Source organism: Oculina patagonica, chromosome 8, assembly GCF_052425735.1.
Source record: "Oculina patagonica isolate OP01 chromosome 8, crgOcupat, whole genome shotgun sequence".
Classification (NCBI taxonomy): domain Eukaryota; kingdom Metazoa; phylum Cnidaria; class Anthozoa; order Scleractinia; family Oculinidae; genus Oculina; species Oculina patagonica.
The window spans coordinates 28,665,362-28,684,799 of NC_135765.1; the positions used below are offsets into that span (position 1 = coordinate 28,665,362).

General features: G+C 38.8%; 1 protein-coding gene and 1 long non-coding RNA gene across 2 annotated transcripts in view; one reads left to right on the forward strand and one right to left on the reverse strand.

Annotated features, from left to right (window-relative positions):
- LOC144664044 (uncharacterized) overlaps positions 1-19,438 on the reverse strand; it is a 136,553-nt gene that overhangs the window by 41,276 nt on the left and 75,839 nt on the right. The window lies entirely within an intron of this gene.
- LOC144662289 (uncharacterized) lies at positions 17,689-18,961 on the forward strand. The gene is made up of 2 exons (XR_013572423.1): positions 17,689-18,382; positions 18,758-18,961. It is a non-coding gene; the product is annotated as an uncharacterized LOC144662289 (long non-coding RNA).

The window sequence follows — 19,438 nt, forward strand, 5'->3', positions numbered from 1 at the left end:
ACAGAAAAACGGCACATAGGTATTTAAAACAAAAACAGACTATTTTTTAGGCTTTTATAGCAGATGATATAAAACTTTTTTTGCGGATAATAATAATAATAATAATAATAATAATAATAATAATAATAATTTATGAATTTATGTTGCGCTTTTTAACATGTAAATGAGCAAAAGCGCATTACAATATTAAAACTTAAAAATATTAAAATATACTAACTATATACATTACAATATTAAAACATAAAAATATTAAAATATACTAACTATATACACATTATTGACTAGATCTACGTGCCCTGCATCGTTTAGGGATCATACTAAGGCGAATTTCCGTAGGAAGAGCGTACTTGAGCTTCCGTTGATGCACTTCCATAAACAAATGATGTCACAAATGAGAGGAAGGCGCGGTGGCCTAATGGTGACCACGCTGGACTCCGGATCGAGCGGTCTGGGTTCGAGCCCTGGCTGGGGTCATTGTGTTGTGTTCTTGAGCAAACACTTTACTCTCATAGTGCCTCTCTATAACTACGGTAGCCTAGAGTGGCCAGCGAAAGTGAAAAGTCGAAATCAAAAGTCGATTTAGCAAATGTTAAAGTGAAAAGTCAACCAGTCAAAAGTGAAAGTCGATTTCGCAAATGTTAAAGTCAAAATGACAAAATTGAAAGTCGATTTAGCAAAGTGAAAAGCGAAGATTCACTTTGCGAATACTCACTTCTCACTTTGTACTTTGGCCACCCTCCCCTCCCCCAACTTTTTTATCCTGCCACTTGGTAACTTTGGCTGATTATAAGTTGTTAGATCTCAACAGCTTATAACTGTAGAAAATAGACAAAAGCGAACGAGTGACTTAATTTTGTAGAAGTTGATAAGTTTATCCGTGGACGTACATTTACTTTCAGTTATGCTATTTTGTTGGGTTGGGAGGCAAACTCCCTATAAATGGCATATACGGGGAGGCTCCACCCTACAGGGGTAGCTTTTTCATGCTTCAGGTATCTAAAGGGTAACGATTTCACAAGTATAAGGGTAGGGAAATCTGTCATATAGGTATTCGCTTAACCTCTACGTTTAGGATTATACACCTAGTGTTGAAATAAACATGTTCATGTTGTCACAACAAGTTTTTTTGTGTGTATTCGTCGCGTTAATTTCCTTAAATTTGAAATGTTACCCCCTCTCCGCGTTAATTTCCTTTATTAGGAAGTATTTTTTTCCTTCAATTCACGTTAATTTAAGTCGCGTTAATTTCAGATACCTAAATTAACACAAGCGTTAACTTCCTATAACGAGGTACTTACCAGAGCATCCAAACAACTCCAATCTGAGACAGACAACATTATATTCATTCGGCATCACGCTTAGAGGCGCCATTGGGTAAATACGAATCGAGTGTGTCCTTATTGGAGGTTGCAGATCGTGCTCCTTTAAGGCTCGGACATTTGTATTGCCTTCCAATGTCTAAACAAGCATAAAACAGAACATAGCTGGGTAATTCGAATTGATTATACGTTAAGGTTACCGCTATTGTTAGCGGCTACATACTAATTTTAGCGATTTTTTCGGAGCAAGATTTATCGAGTATTTGATTTAGCGATTTCCCGAAAATTTAAAAGAATAGTGATATCGTTTAAACCATTTTTTAACGAGTATATAAGTTAAGATGGAAATAAATGTTTAGTAAAAGAACAGACTCACTTGAAATTGAACGAACATTTGTATTGCCAGAAAGAACAAAGTTACCGGCATCCAGTTAAAGAATTTTTCAAGTCGACTTTGTTCAATTGTGTTTTCCTTTTAGGTAGGAGGGGTGGGGACTTAAATTTAATGAATATTAAATTTAATATTTTATATTTTAATATAATATATTTTATATTTTAATATTTTATTTATCAATAAAACCTCGTCAATTAGTTAAATTTTCATTTCTTCATGTTCAAGTTTTGTTCATGGTTGACTATCATTTGGGTCTATTTTTGTCATGAGTTTGGCATCTGGTATTTGACCTACTAGCGCCAATAGTCTCTTTCATTAAAAATACTTAAGAAAAATATTTACTCTGCTTGCCTTGAACTTAGGAATATTAAGATGATATAGTGGCAATTGGGATTAATACCGGGAGAGATAATTCAAAATTCACTAAAATATCATGCGCCGCGATTTCGGGACGCAAAAAGACTCAGCAAAATATGGTAATTTATTTAAGCAAAAAAAATTAGGGTTAGGTGCACTTTAGTAATATGCAGTTAAAAAAGTTCATCCTTTCTAAGTTACGAAAACGTTTACCGAATCTCGATAATGAGAACGTTAACTATGTATCCAAAAACAATTTTTTTTTGTTTAATGCTTTTTGGGATGCCTAAGGGCATCCTAGTTGTTTTCAGGGTAGGCTCTTACCGAAAGTGCTCGTAAAAAAGGCATTAAATGCTAAAAGAAGTGCTCGTTTTTTGCCAAAAAAAGTGCTAAAATAATGCTAATTAATCGGGCGTGGCCGATTAATAGTTTACCCTTTGGTCGTCCTAGACGATAGTCTACTGTCGGCTAAAAATGACGGGGATAGCCTGGGCCAATCGGTTTCCTTTCAGTTTTGACATTAAATCGTTGTAGGAACACTGGGTCGACTTTTGGGCTAATCTGCAATCTGGTTCTCTTCTTTGCTTCGGCGGGAGGACAGAGAAAAAAGCTTAAGGGGTAAAGTACTAATAATCACCATTGTGAAACTGTAGTTGCTTTGACAAGTTGAAGCTATTTTTGAAAATAAAAGGGGTAACGTCATTCATGTCACGCAATGTTTTTGTGGGAAACTTTGAAACTAGACGCTTTGCTGGTTTCTACAAATAGCAGTGTGATCTGGTCGTACATTTTTTTGAGGCGGACTCCACTTTAAAACTATTTTTTATATATTTAGCAAGAAGTATGTCGATTTTCATTTCCGCACAGTTGGGCGTCAAAGTCGCCTGTCACAAAGAGTAGAATGTTTGCAGAACATGGTTTGGATATATTTTAGATTTGACTAGTGACGTTAGTAAGACACTTCTCAAGACGTCAGCAAAACATTGGCAATGTACAGTATTGGTGTGAACTTGAATGGAATTTTTTACGAGATCAGTAAAGCTATCGAATAAAAAAGATGACTTGAAAATGAAAACTTCGAATAATTATAATGAAATACCAATTGGACCACATGTTTTGTAAAAATCACAGACAAACATGATCAGGAAAACAAAACAGGCCAATGGGTTTTATTCACGAAAATACAACTTTCTTAAGAAAGAGTTTGTAAACAAGACAATGGAATCGAATTACATTTCACACGAAATTTTCAATACGGTATACAAGTTACAGGTCAATATACAGACCCTCTGTACAGAAAAAAACGTTTTGGGAACAAACCATTGTGAACTTATTTTCTATGTTGATCAGTAAAAATCCTTAGTACGACATGGGGTTTGTTGTCAAGTTCGTTAGTACGTTAATACTGCAAGTGTTTTGTTTTATTAGCGGTTTATACTCTAAGGTCTTGGTATGGGAGATCAAAATTAAGGCAAATTTCTGTTATTATCTGATTGCTTTGCACAGATTAGCACGATACTGAATTGGTTAGGAAATGTAAACAAACATTAAATTGAATGAGAGTAGAAAGGGAGGGACAGGTGGGGGTGAAAGGCTAAGGAGATGGAAAGGGAAGGAGAATTAAAATCCATGCTTGGTTATATCACGCAACCTTTGACTTCTGTTGTTTTCTCACAAGAACAAAACTTAAGGTGGGGTTCTACCTGAATTTGAATGGAACTTTAAGAGATTTAAAGAAGGGACTGAGGAAAAGAATGGAAACACCTCCAAACAGTTGACCCCTTTGCAAGAGCACTCCGGGTTGTCAGGAGACTGTTTGGTGTCCGTCCACTAATTTTTAACTTCAAATTCAAATTTTAAAATCACATTAAATCTCCAATATTTCTTATTTGTCTAAATTTTACTAATCCTTTGAGAAAAAAACTATCGCCTCCCAGACATCCCCCAAAAAATTAACAAAATACTGCAAAACAAATATATATGGTATAAGTAAAGCTTTTTTGGATTCCTTGAAACGCGGCTGAAATGGTTTCAGTGTTTTCCAGCCCTTATACTTTGGGTCAGTACTACTATTCTTCACCAGTTGCTATTACAGTAATGGTATGAAACAAATACCTAATCATTGGTCAATAAGTTGTGATCATTTTCTTGACAATAGTAGTTACCTGATTACTGTTGTATCGATCCATACTCTTTATTTCGACTCCTTGATAGATTCCGAGAAATGACAATAGTATCCTAAGAGATAATTCCGAGATTCGATAGATATTCCGTACTACAGAGATAGACCAATGTTTACACTAGACTCCTTTCCGTTCTCCTCGATTCCTTCCTTGAGCACGTTTTTTAACTGTCAATCACGAGACTCGACTCAGACCTCGCAGGTCAAAATCGGCCCTAGTCCCTAGCTTATTTACAACACACTCCCCCCTGATTGACGGAGTCAATCATAAGGCGAGACAAACTTTAACTATGACTCTTAAATTCAGTTCGGTGTTCAAATTGGTTCAGACAGTTCATGCAACAGTAACTGTTGGGATGTCTTCATCCCTGACCATCTGAATGTTCCATCCGCTGTTTGGCTGTACAGCTTCCGCATTAGCTGTGACTTCGTCAAGTTCATTAACTTCAAGAGGGTAGAGCTTCTGAATCGGACGTTTCAGAAGAGTCTTGTTGAGAGAATTGTCCACTGTCACCACTTCTGCTGCGCGCGCGACGTTGTCTCGTCCCCGCAATAGTTTCTCTACTTTCCCCAGTCTCCACTGCTGTCTAGGTTTCTTGTCTGCATAGATGTGAACAATGTCTCCTACTTGAATGGCTCTTCTCGGCTCTCCTCCCTTAAGTTTCTGGTACTCACGGATCCCAGTCAGATATTCTTCCTTCCATCGGTTTCTGAAGTGGGCGAGGAGATTGTTCAAATATCTTTCTCGCCTGGCCAACGTGTTCATAGGTGCAGTGACAACAGGGGACTGGTCTAACAGTCGACGGCCAATCACAAGATGAGAAGGAGTGAGAGGACCTTCTGATAACTCATCGTAAACATAGGTTAAGGGCCTGGAATTTAAAACTCCTTCAGTTTCAATCAAGACTGTTTCCAGTTCTTCATAACTCAACTTTGCGTTTCCAAGCACTTTCATGAGACACCGCTTTACTAGTTTGACGCAGATTTCAAAGAAACCTCCCCACCAACTGGCTGTGGGCACATTGAATTTCCATTCAATGTTAAGATTAAGAACAAACTTCTTCACTTTTCCATCCTTGAAGGTTTTCCCATTGTCTGAAATGAACAAGTTTGGTAATCCTCTTCTAAAGAAGAATCGCTTAAGCACTCTTAAGAACGAGGAAGCGGTGAGGTCTGGAACAAGTTCAACGTGAATAGCTCTTGTACTGGCACACGTGAAAAGAGCAATGTAACATTTGAACATCTCTCCTTTGGACTCGTAGATATTCTTTACATACAGGGGACCAGCAAAGTCCACTCCAACTTTGGAAAATGCCAGATCATCTGAAACTCGAAATGAAGGTAGAGGTGGAGCGGGTGGAGTACTGTAGGCTCTTCCTAGGATCTTCTTGCATGTGACACACTTCGAGAGTACATCCTTGACCGCTTGACGACCTTTGATAATCCAGAATTGGGCTCGGATTTCAGTAAGAGTTTCTCTAACACCATTGTGTTTCACGTTCCCATGAGCTTGCATTATCACCAACTTTGTGAAGTGCTGTTTCCTTGGTAACAGGATAGGAAATTTAGCTGAATACGGTAATGAAGAATTCTGGATCCTTCCCTTGCACCGTAGAACTCCTTGTTCATCCTTGAAGACTGCTAATTGTTCCCATGTAGAACTAGACTTCTCCCTTTCTTCAAGTTTAGTTTGGACCTCTTTGTACCAGAGATGCTTAGCTGCATTCATGTCCTCCATGCTGATATCATGTGTTTCTGTCTTCTTTCTGAGCCTTTGGAGGAATTTCAGCACAAGAGCGGTCACTCTGAGAAGTTTGCTGAGACTGCTAAATCTTTCTGGTTGAATAACTTCTGAGATGCTCTGAGAACTTTGCACTGATACTGTCATAACTCTTGAGATTTCAGATGAACTTTCTTTCTTTAATTCACTTAGAGCTTCTTCTGGGACTGCTGTTCCACTTGCTGGACAGTTGGATAAGCTTGGCCAGTCAAACTCTTCCTCCTTTAGAAATGGTTTAGGCGTTGCTGATATTGCTGCTTCCTCTTTCTTGATCAGCTCCGTTAACTCTTGACTGTTTGATGCCCACTTCCTCATGTTAAAGCCTCCTTCTCCGAAGCGCAACTTCAATTTCCGGTAAAGTTCAAAGCTGTCCTTTACCGTGTCCTTCCCAGACGCAAAATCATCAACATACAAGGCTCTGACAACAGTGTCTACAAAACTTGGATCAATGTTCTCATACTTTGATAAGTGATTCCTTAGTGTCACATTCAGAATGAATGGAGAGCATACAAGGCCGAACACAAGCCGTGTGAATCTCAGTGTGATCACTTTCGGATTTGAAGAGTTGATGTCATCTATCCACAAGAACCTCAACAAATCTCTCTCCTCAGGATTAATTTCAATGTTCAGGAAAGCCTTCTCCAAATCTCCGATCAGAGCTACTTTGTGTAAACGGAATCTCACCAAGATATCAAAAATCAATGGAGTTAAGGCAGGGCCTGGCAGGAGACAATCATTCAAACTTGTTTCGGTTCGAGACTTTGCACTAGCATCATAGACTACTCGCAGTTTGGTTGTGGTTCTATCTTCTTTCACCACTTCTTTGTGAGGAATGTAATGAACAGTTCCAGGAAGGCATTGTTCTTCATGTCTCTTGTCAATCATTTCAACTACACCTGAGCTCAATTGTTCCTTGATTACAGTGTCATACTGCTGTAAGATGTCTGGCTTAGCTTTCAATCTCTTCAAGGAAGATGCGAGACGGTTTTGTGCCAACAAGTAGTTATCTGGAATAACAGGATGTTCTTCCTTAAATGGGAGAGACACTTCATAACGGACCCCGTTAAACTTCACCTTGGTCAGATAATCTCCAAGAAATTCTTCTTCTTCTTTAACTCCAAGAGTGTCATAGTCCCAGAACTTGCTCAGTTCATTTTTGAGGGAATCATTCTTTGAGACAAAATCTTCCTCGACCACCCTACACTCCGTCTTCATTACATGTGACATGTTAACACTTGAGGGACTTTGGCATGAATTTGCGACATTTACAGAACCACTCAACACATACCCCAATCTTGTGCGAATTGCAACAGGGTCATGAATCTCCCCCCGTACCACATGGTTTTGAACGACTGACCAGTAATAATCTGCTCCAATTAATATGTCCACTTCAAGTTCCTCATCCCCTTGTGAATAATCAGCTAGAGGTAAACCTTGCAGATGTGGGTAACACTGCTGTGCAACTTCAATCGTTTGGTTTGCAATAGGGCCACAAATCAAATCAACTTCATAGGCATTAACAAACACTGTCAAATTGTCTTGACATTCCAATGCAAACTGAACAACGTCACATTTCTTCAATGATGCTTCACTATTTCCAAACGTTTTAATTAGGACTGTTTCAGTTGCAATCGGCGATAGGCCTAATTTGCTCCTTAATCGCGTGTTTATGTAAGACTTCTGCGAACAAGAATCGAGCAGGATTCTCACATTACATGAACTTTCTCCATTAGGATTTCTGACAATCGCTCTAGCCGTTTGCAACAAAACACAGTTGTTCTTAACATCTTGAGTGAAATACAAATTTGTACTCACAGTTTGTTCCTGATTGTTGCCTCTCGCTTGTCCAGCTGGAGAAGGTTGACCTGGATATTCTTGGACGTTGCACAATGCTAAATGATGTTTCCCGCCACAACGGTAACATCGAGCCTGACAATCACGACTCAAATGACCACTTCTCAGACAACCAAAACATTTCCCTTTTCGACGGAGAATTTTCTTTCTTGCTTCGGGGTCGGTTACAACAGCACATCTGGTTGAAGGATGTGGTCCATTACAGAAAGTACACCACGTATCCTTGTTTAGCGGCGGTCCTTCGTTGCTTGAAAATAGAGTTGACGATGTGGGGGGTCTTCTGTTTTGACCAGGACGAAATCCAAGTCCAAACCCATGTTTTTCCTTTGACCTTTCTTGCTCGGTCACCGGTCCCAAAGCACACCTCTCGCGAATTCGTAATTCTTCTGTGAACGACTTCATGATAGTATCAAGGTCCCATTCATCGGATGCCTCTCGACTCAGGATAAGACGTAATTCTTGCGGAATCTTTCCCATAATTACAGGCGTCAATTATAATGTTCCATATGTTTCGGTTGGAACGCCGATTCCTTGAAGGCTTCTAACTGCTGCCTCTGTTCTGTCCAAAAGTTGCCGCAATTGCTTTAGATCGTTTCCATCGTTCACCCTTGAAAGTTGCATCAACAATTCGATATGCTTCGAAATGATGACTTGTTTGCTTCCGAAGCGCTTGTTCAACAACTCAACCGCATGGCTGTAATTCGAGCTTGTCAGCGTTAATCCAGAAATTGTTTGAGCTGCGGGACCTTCTAGGAGTGATTTCAGATACTGAAACTTGTCCACATCATTCAAGCTGGTGTTTTTGTCAATGGCCGATTCAAACGATTCCCAGAAGGGATGCCAATAGATAGGATTGCCGGAAAATTTCTTCAACTCGAGTTTAGGCAGCTTTGCATGAGTCGCAATGTTTGTTGACCCGCTTGAATGTGTCCCTGACGTTTGAAGGCTTGAATTATTAGACGATTGCGAATCCAAAATCGCTCCTTGCCCTTCCTGACTTTTTCCCTCGTTTGTTTTCGCATCAATAGCTGTTTCTAGGTCGACTATACAGGCTTGAATTGCACTTTGGAAGTCACAACTTTCACTCACGGTTTCTTCGATCTTCGAGTCGTCTACCAAATCGACAATTTCGTTATCCAATGTCTTTAGCTCCGACAATGTATCCTGTAACGTACAACGCAGGGATTTGAACTTCTTCAGAGCATTAGGCTCTTCCGGCTTGTCTATTTGATCTTTTGCTTCGTGAATGGTTTTCCTGACGAACACGCGGTGACTTTCACGAACCTTTACCTTCTTCTTCAATTTCTTCTTCAGTTCCGACATTGTTCGAAGCTTGTTTTCACAGTTCCTTTCCTGTCCCGGTTCTTCTCCCGGGTCTCGGCACCAGAATGTTGTATCGATCCATACTCTTTATTTCGACTCCTTGATAGATTCCGAGAAATGACAATAGTATCCTAAGAGATAATTCCGAGATTCGATAGATATTCCGTACTACAGAGATAGACCAATGTTTACACTAGACTCCTTTCCGTTCTCCTCGATTCCTTCCTTGAGCACGTTTTTTAACTGTCAATCACGAGACTCGACTCAGACCTCGCAGGTCAAAATCGGCCCTAGTCCCTAGCTTATTTACAACACATGTTCCATTAAAGTGTAAGGGCTGGAAAATACTGAAATGCGTCAGCCACCTAAAGCGTTGGAAAAATTGGTCTTCAGGTAAAAACCCCGCCTTTATTAAGTATTGCGAAAAGGCTGCACTTTGCTAAGTGTTACAAATTTATATTTTCTAGACGTCTAGTTCAATCGTTTATTTGTATTGTGCGAAATATATTTTTATAAATTGAGACCATCATGTCATTAAGTAATAATGCAATCTTGAAAACATTCCAGATTTTCATTATTAAATAGAAACACCAAAAATTCAAATTTGGGAAAACAAGCCTGTCAAAATGACGTTGCCATGGTGATTTCAAGTTACTGGCACAATAACTAATCCTACCAAATTATTGCGAGATAAATTTTAGATAAACGCGCAAAGTTTGGCAGCGTTTGGTTGAATCTTGAAAAAGTTATAAGCGTCCAAAGTCAGCGCGGGCCTCAAAAGCCCCCCCCCCCCCGGCCTGAATAGGTTTAAGTGACTGTTTTTCCAGTGATATTTACTGTACTGTACCCTGCCTTTCAAGTCAAAACAGATAGCTAATTATTAAGCGCCCGATTTTAAGCTTCTCAAGCTTCTTGTTTTTTTAAAAAGTGCTCGTGGGTAACATAAAAATGCTCACTTTTTTCCGATTTTTTTAAACATAGAACATTACCGGTACATTTTTCAGATTTTCAGTTACATTTTTCAACAATAAAATGTAACGATCAATGTTTGACGTCAGAGTGCGCTCTCGAGCTATCTCTGCCTTGGCTGGCTGACTTCCATTGTTCCTCGATGACAACGTGGATGACGTCATTTTGGAACGAGTGTGATGGACTGGGTTTCTAGAAGGCAACCACTGACGTATCAAACCGAACCTATTCTCCAGGCCTCCACGCCTCCTAAAATGAGGGCATAATGCATCTTTGGACGCCATAAATAAAGTCAGATTGTGCTTTTTAACACAAAATTAGACAAATAGTCAGTCGAAAATCCAAAATAATGCTAGCAGTGCTTTTTGGGATAAAATGTAAAAAAAGGCTCGCGAAGCCAAATAATGCCAAAAAAAAGTGCTAGCACTTTCGGTAAGAGCCTATTTCAGGGTGCGTGTGTATTTCCCTTGGGAGTCAGAATAATTGGATTAACAACCCAAATAACCAATAAAAGCATCGTATATTGGTCCCTTGGGTGTTGGGCAAACCGGTTTTGGCAAGGTTAGGTTAAATTGTGAGGAATTGAGGAAAGCAGGTTTTGATGCGGAAGACAAGGAAATTAGTCAAATGCATGAGCTCGAGGATAACTGGTTTTGCAAGGTTATTAATCGATTGTTTCTATTTTCGTGTTCAGCTGCGTGTAAACAAAAGCGCTTAAGTTGCTTTCAATAAATCCGGGAATAAACCGCCCGAACTAGCTGACATCTAAATTATTCAGTTACAGTTGGACTCTCATTCCTCATATCGTTAGTGCGACTGGCGGAAAACGTTGACTATGCCAATATGATAAGCAAAAGCGAATTCTTTTGGTATTTTCCTTCGTGAAAGCTAAAATTCCTTGCCGGTTCCGTCAAATGTCTACACTTTCAGTGCGTTGCTAATTAAATCAGCTAAATCAGTTACATGCGGCTGAATTTTCCCAATGATATGTAATCAAAACAGTACTGCGTGTGTCTTAAAATTTAAACAAAGTTTTATCAACAAAAAAGTGTTTGTTTGACTTAAGTAAACTGTAGTAAAAATACTCGTGAATTAAGACGTTTTTCGCCACTTTTGTGTCTTACGTGATGTCTGTTAAAATTTAATTAACAATCAAGTAAACACGCAAAGAGCTCGCTTTATATTTTTCGCCAATACATTGCTTTATTCGAACTTTAAAAGCATTGTAGTCGCCAAAAAATGTCAATATTTTTTGGGGTTGCTGAAGATTATCGTTTCGATATTTGAAGAACATGAAAAAAGAGTTTGTTCGCCTTCAGTACAACGTGTTGACGAGCGTTCTTCTGTTTGGATAGTAGTCATTCTGTGTAAATAGTTCACATCGAATCCAAAACAATAACGTTCGTTCCTCAGGAAACCAACCAAAAACAGCAACGCGACGTTTCTCTCGAGCCTTATTTTAAAAGTATTTTTTTTTTAATACACAGTTCTTTCTGTCCATAATGTTCGCTTTATAAAATATATACTATATACAAGGCTAAAAAGAGTTAAAATGGTAAAATTAATATGATAAAACCAAACGTTTTCGGCTGTTTGCCATCATCAGGGTTGAAAAGACCGTCCGCACGCATGCATTTATATCTTATGTAATTCCCGTTGGGAAAAGTTTACTGACATAAGAAATGACTTGTTTGTTCAAACCTCAAGTGTAAAGTTAATCTTCCGGACAGCTTTCGTGTCTAAACATGGAACAGGCGCCTTCAAACTTATACAACGCATGGTATCAAAATCCCTCCGCCGTGAACGTTTTTGATTCTCTTTGCACTAAGAACAAAAAGCTTTCCAAACTTCTGAGAAGTAAACATCAGCCGAAGGACTTTTCGGTACCTATTATTAACCTCTCAAGTCAAGTCATCGCGGATGCTACTTTACATTATTTACGTTTTGGCCTCAACTACAGTTTCATCGACAAGAACCGGCACGTGAAACTTAACCTCCTGTCGGAGTTTGAACTTCTTCTGAACCAAGTCAGCTCAAGCGTTCCTGATTGCCAACATGAAGATTTCAAACACTTCCTCCGCGTCCACTCTAACCTCTTCAATCAAAACATTCACAACACTCCTGATTACACTTACAAAGTCTTACAAAAACTAGCATCTGATCCCGACTTAGTGGTCCTCTCCGGCGATAAAGATTCATCAGTCGTCATTATGCAACGTGCTGATTACGTCAACAAATTTGAAACTATGATCGAAGAAGGCATAACTAACGGTAAATACGTTGAGACTGACGACAACACACTAAAAGACCTTAAATCTTTTCAAAATTTTCTGACCCGAAACTTCAAGTCATCTCTGCCCTTGGATAAGATCAAGCCGACATCAAACCAGCCTGCTTTCCTTTATGGGACTGCCAAAACCCATAAATTCCAGAACCCTGAGCAAATTACGAAGGACAATTTGAAACTTCGACCGATTGTCAGCACTTGTGGAACATTTTATTACGAAACAGCTAAATTCCTAGCCTCTTACTTACTCCCTCTCACTGAGAATGAATACAGCATCAAAACTACCACCGATTTCGCTGAGCGTCTAACTAATAGAACTGTTGATGATGACGAAGTCTTGGTATCATATGATGTGTCCTCTCTCTTCACTGAAGTTCCGCTCGATGAAACCATTGACCACATCATTTATGAAATCTACACCAACAACAAGCTACCACAACTCAGCTCAAAGTTACTCTTTAGACGTCTTCTCTGTAATGTCACCAAGAATACAGTTTTCAGTTTTAACGACAAGCTTTATAAACAAATCGATGGATGCGGCATGGGCAACCCACTATCTCCAGTCCTTGCTAACATTTTCATGGCCAAACTAGAAGCTGATGTAGTCCGACCTTTCAACCCACCATTCTATGATCGATATGTTGATGATTGTTTCTCTAAGAAGAAAAAGGGCGAGCCTGATGCTCTACTTGAACGCCTAAATCGCTACCACCCTAACATTGCTTTCACTGTCGAAGAAAACCCCGACCACTTTCTTGATACTGCCTTTAGTTACACCAACAAGTTCAATTGCAGCGTCTTTAAGAAACCGGGGAAATTACCAACACATTGGAAATCTGAGGTCCCTACCAAGTGGAAAAGGAATTGCATCACTGGCGCACTCCATAGAGCCAAACGAATCTCCACCGATTTTGAGAAGGACATTAAAACTTTAGAAACTTCTTTCATCGAAGCAGGTTATCCGAAACGTTTTATCTCGCATACAATCAACAACTTCCTAACCGACTCATCACAAGACGACAACATCATTCCAGATTTTCTCTTCGAAGAACGTAAGAAAGTTTTCATCAAGCTCCCGTTTTGCGGCAAAAACGAAAAACTTAGTAAAACGTTTATTGCTAAACTCAACAAGTTTACTAATTTCAACTTCATCTTTGTAATCCTGTGGCAAACAAGGCGCATCAAAAGCCTCTTTAATAACAAAGACAAAAACACTCACAGATCCAAAGTTGTTTACAAAGGAGATTGTTCTTGTGGGGTTGACTACATTGGCGAGACTGTGCGAAATTTAGAAGTGCGAATTGCGGAACATTCAAATCCTGCTCACACCTCTGAACCTGCAAAACACCTGCGGGAAAACCCATCGCATTCTTTCACCTGGCGTGTTCTCTCTTCAGCACAGACATTCCACAAGCGTAGAATCGTTGAGGGTCTAATGATCCAACAATTCCGCCCCAGTTTGAACAAACAAGTCATTTCTTATGTCAGTAAACTTTTCCCAACGGGAATTACATAAGATATAAATGCATGCGTGCGGACGGTCTTTTCAACCCTGATGATGGCAAACAGCCGAAAACGTTTGGTTTTATCATATTAATTTTACCATTTTAACTCTTTTTAGCCTTGTATATAGTATATACAGTTCTTTCTTTTAGAATGATTCTCGGAAACATCAAAGGAAAAAATTTCTGCGGAATAGTTTGAATAATGATATACCAATATTACAAACTTACGAAATGCTTCCTGAGAAACAATTCGTTTTCCATTTGAGAAGGTTGCCACTCCCTCACCAGTCGCTATATATAAATATAGTTGACTACCAATTTCAAGAAATTTCTCCGAGTTTAAGTCTTTTGTCGATCTTATTTTTTTTCGCTCCTAGCGAGGAGTGCCGAGATTGAGACATGCACTTTACCCGAGGGACAACAAGAGGGAGGCTTATCAGGTTCTGTACAGTGGTAAGAGTGTTGTAAAGGCACCTTGAATGAATTAATTGAGATGTCGTTCATGTTTACGGTCCTTCAATATTCTCAGTTTTAAATATCTTATCCTGAACTATATCAGTGACGGGAACACTTTGGCGGCTAACGTACGTTTTCCGCTGTTGCCCTTATCATATAAAATACTATAACGGAACTCTTCCGACCAATGTAGTCTACGGTTTATTATAAACCATAAAAAATCTTTACGGCATCCCCATTTGTTGCTACTTTTCCAGCAACAAATCTACTTGTTTATGCTGGATATATATATCATTATCATAAGACTTATGAAGTTTCCATATCGACCGACTAGTCTTTTTTGCTGAACGCAGAGCTATAGTATTCCTTCCTTATTCCTGTTTGATTCAAGGCACGCGCATCAATAATCCCGTTATCATTTGAACCATCGTTTTATGAGACCAGTAAAACAAGTAAAATCTATGTAGACAGAGAAACAGGCAATTGCTCTGGCCCGATGTGAAGTCAAACACATTGTAAATGGGATACTGTAACTAATGCAACGTTTTGGTGGATGCACGCGCTTGTGCCACTTTATTATTAAAAAAAACCCTAAAATATTGAACAGCCCAGTGAGTGCCCGGACAGTGCTTAAGCGTGGATTTAACAAAAAACTGAAGGTAGTCGTCAAAAACGTTACATTTCAAGTCGATGTTACTTTCAAGAGACGGTCGGTGGCTAAAATCATCCTCATTTTCTTCATGGCTGGGAGGTTTTTCCATCAAGTTCTTGATTTTAAACTATCTTTATGCCGTTCCGTTTTACTCCTCGTATGAGGTTGGGGGCTACTCTAGTCGCGCTCTTTTGCTGATCGTTGATTTTAAAAAAAAAATCAACAAGCATTGCTCTGGTGTAAATGTGGCCACAAGCATGTCGTTTATTTGTGCCAAATATCCTATCTAAAATTTCAATCGTTGAAACCCGAGCAAGCCTTACGCTGATCGAATTTCCCAGAGTTTTGCTCGCATTTGAAATGTGGGTGGAGAGACCCCTGAACAAGGCTGCCAAAATACTCCAAAATCTCTGAAATACCGTGACGCATGGAACGTTATGAAATGTCTTCGTTTCGTTTGAATAACGGTTTCAAATAACCTAATAAGTAAACTCCATTTGATCGTTTCACGCTATATAATATCCGTCCGTTATTTTACTTGCGGAGAAGGCCCTGGTCGATTTTCGAATTGCTTCAACTGCTTTTGGATTTTATTCATTGAACACTCGAAGAAAACGAAGAAATCATCGTTCGCAAGTGCATTCTAGAGGAGAAACGCTTATAAATTCATTTTATATTGCTAACTAAATCTTGATAGAAGCAACTATTTACTGACGAACTTAAAAATGAAAAGGGAGAAATTTTAAATCAGTGTTTAAGGTGGCTTACTACAGTTTTGAAGGGGAAATGAGCCCAACTCTTAGCTCCCTATTAAAAATTCCAGAAATGTTTTATCTTTCTCTCTTTAATAACTGTTTGTTATAGCGTACAACCATCATATGCGACATTTAAACGATAAAATGCTAATAAACAATCAATAAACAGCCTAAATGAACGACCAAGTGCTTAAAGATGAATTCCAGTCCGTACTGCGCAATCTCGGCTGCAATGTTTATGTGAGCCCACCACGAACGAATGTTTACAAGCAAAACTAAAAATTCCGCGACAAACTTACCTCTTTTTAGTGCAGAATGCACTTTTGTGATGGTTTGGTGGGCAGTCGTGTGATAAACCCCTAAACCCCTCAAGCGCTAAAGCACTATGGTGTAAACTTTTAATCAGCAATTAATTAATTAATATCAATTAATTAATTATTCCTTGTGGAGGGGGTGATGGTGGGGAGCACCTGACCGTACCCCTAGGTAAAACCTGGAGCACATCTACGTTACTTTCATATGAAGATCTCAAACGTATATATTTGTTTCAGAAAACCCTTTGCTCTCCTTGTGGTACTACTCGACGTTCTAGGGCAACGTTCTTTACGCCAAACGCATGCGCAGTTTAGTCTACATTTTTTGCTGGAACTCTCATGAACATCGCTTGTATTGCGTGTTTGTGGTAGGATTCCTGCAGACTTCGTGGCGCCAAGTAAAAACCGCAAATTAATTAAATTAGATTTTGAGACTTTCACAGCGCTTTCGTAATTAGGTATGCAAAAACTTGCACCGGGATTTTCGGCGTGAACACCTGATAACCAGGAAACAAATATCCTAGCTGTACTGCGTTTTAAAAAACCTGTCGAAAAAGATGTTTTTTGATTAGATTTGTTTCTTTAGTTTTTGAGAATCGTCTTTCGTGCAGTCTAAACCGTAACTTAATTAAATTAAACAAATGTCATCGATGCCACCGTAAAACAAACAAAAAACAAAAGTTTCATGTTATCGCATTTTCAAGGAAGACAAAAGTATTTTGTTACAAACGAACAAAAGTGTCGTGTTACGTTTGCAAAGATTAGCGTAAGGAACACCTGGGAAAGATTACAAGTAGCCTGTGAACAGTTTTTCCGAAAGTAAAATAAAGCAAATAAACACGAACATATATAAAACATCATACTTTCAATTGTTCCATATTGCATTCTGCACTTACCAAATCATCGAGATTTTTTCATTATTAACGCCAGATATCCTTGCAGAACAAATAATAACAAGTAGAAGAACCTTGCCGCTATTTCAAACCGACGTTTCAGCTCATCAGAAATTCTAGAATGAAACGAACTGTAATGGCGGACTAAAAAACTTCATGTATGCTGTCACCGAAGTGTAACGTTTCAACGAATTCAAAACAAAAACGAAAACAAACCCCGAGTCTGCGCAGTACGGACTGGAAATCAGCTTTAAGAGGGAGCTGGGTAGCTTCAATGGCGTTTTTCTTGAAATCTACCTTTACGACCCCACTTCAAAATTTTAGAAATTGCAATTACCCTAGCACTCCGGCGGTCGTTCATTTTGGCTGTTCACTGATTGTATATTAGCATTGTTTTTGTTCAAATGTCGCTTATGATGGTTGTATGCTATAACAAACAGTTATAAGAGAAAGATAAAGCATTTTTAAACATTTTAAAAGAAAGAAAGTTAGGTTCATTTACCCACCTTCAATTACGAACACATGCCGGTCAGCGGCTTAACAAAACGTTTAACAGGATCTGACGCATGGCGTAAAGAGTGAAACTTCATTTTTTTAGTCGTATAAAACACACTTTTGGTGCCCAAAACCTTACACAAATAATAACAGAGATTTTTATGGTGGGTGATTACCGTCATAATTAAACTTTGGATTATGTTACTTTTTATTGCATTTTGTTTTACAATAAGTTGCTTGTGTGTTTGAATTTTATGTTGGTTGTATCAATTTTCTGTCAGAATTCAGAAATTTTCGCCTAATCAAATTTTCGGTAACTCTAAACTTTCTAGTCATTTGAATTTTTCAGGTTGTGCCAGTTTTCGGGAACTATTCCAATTTCAGACTGTTTTCCAATGCTTTGCATCTCCGATTCGTTTTTCGTTTCTGGTGTATTTTTTGCCAGTAGTTCGAATTTTCGGACACATTCAATTTTCTGCTAGTAGTTCGAATTTTCGGACACATTCAATTTTCTGCTAGTTCCCGGCGCCATATTGGAATAGTAACCGCGCAGACATGATAGCGAGGCTACCGGTGACCCGTGGCTGAACGTGAAGAGAGATTACAGTGAGGATTCGGCAATTAGCCCGTGTTTTTTCGCGTTTTTCGGACATAAGCGAAAGTTTTGATTCTAATAATACTCCTTCGTCATCTTCTAAGATGAATGGAAAATATTGGGCCGCTTTTGGCTGTAAAAAGGGCGAGTAAACTTCTCAGGGGCTATCAGTAGTTTGCGTAACAAAACACAAGGAGATCCAGTGAAAATCGCATCCATGGTGTAATCTGATAAGACGCCAGCATGAGCATGGTGAGGACAATTTTCTTCGTCTTTAAAGCAATTTTTCTTTGTACTAATCATTACAAAAAAGGAAATATACACAGCTCTCCTGAGCAAGTCGTTGGGATCAGAAAGAAAGGTTTTTAACATGCAATGTTTACAGAACTTTTGTTTACTTGCTCTCAATCACTGAAGTTGATTTTCAATAATACTTTACATTACACAATGCCCAATTCTTGAGAGTTTTCAGTAAAATAGTTATCCCAAATCAGGAATTATTCTCAATTTTGCAGACTTCTTTTTTATTTTATTTCTGAGTGTGGCAGTTTATTTTATATTGGTTAGAGCTGCTTTTAGGTGAAGTTATAAGCTTGGTTTAAATAAAGTTTTAATATTATCTCATAGGTAAAGAGAAATCCCAGCAACATAGATTGTGAAACATTCTAAAAGGAGTCTGCCAGTTGAAAGAAGCTCAGAAAATCATCTATTCAAGTCAAGAAATGGAAAATAACACAAGCAGAGGGCAATTTTTTAAGAATAAAAAATGTTTTCAGTTGAAATGACTGCATCAGCTACTAAGTTTTGAAATAAATCATTTGCAGTGTTGAATCAAGGTGTTTCAAAAAGCCATTTAACAGTTCCTGTTACTATAAAAAAGTATTACCAACCCAAACAGTATGGTAAGGATTATTATTATGAGATGCACAAAATGTGGACCATGTATAACTGACAATAATGCTTGCAAGTCTAAAGTTATATTTACAAAAATTGCCTGAGGGAATGATAAAATCATTGCTATACTTTACACGTCCAGGGACAACTGTATTTGTTCTTTGTCCTTGCCTTATTCTGGCCTTAAAGGAATTTTATTGACTATTTTGGAGAGAAAAGGCTTGCTTTTTCAATTTTTTTTTAACACCACATTCTCAGACAAAACAAATTCCACCCCTACACATTGACCTGGTGTGGGAGACGCGGTGGCCAATGGTTAGCGCACTCAACTCCCAGTCGAACGGCCCGGGTTCGAGTCCTGGTGGGGGAGCTGCGTTGTGTTCTTGGCCAAGACACTTTACTCTCAGTGCCTCT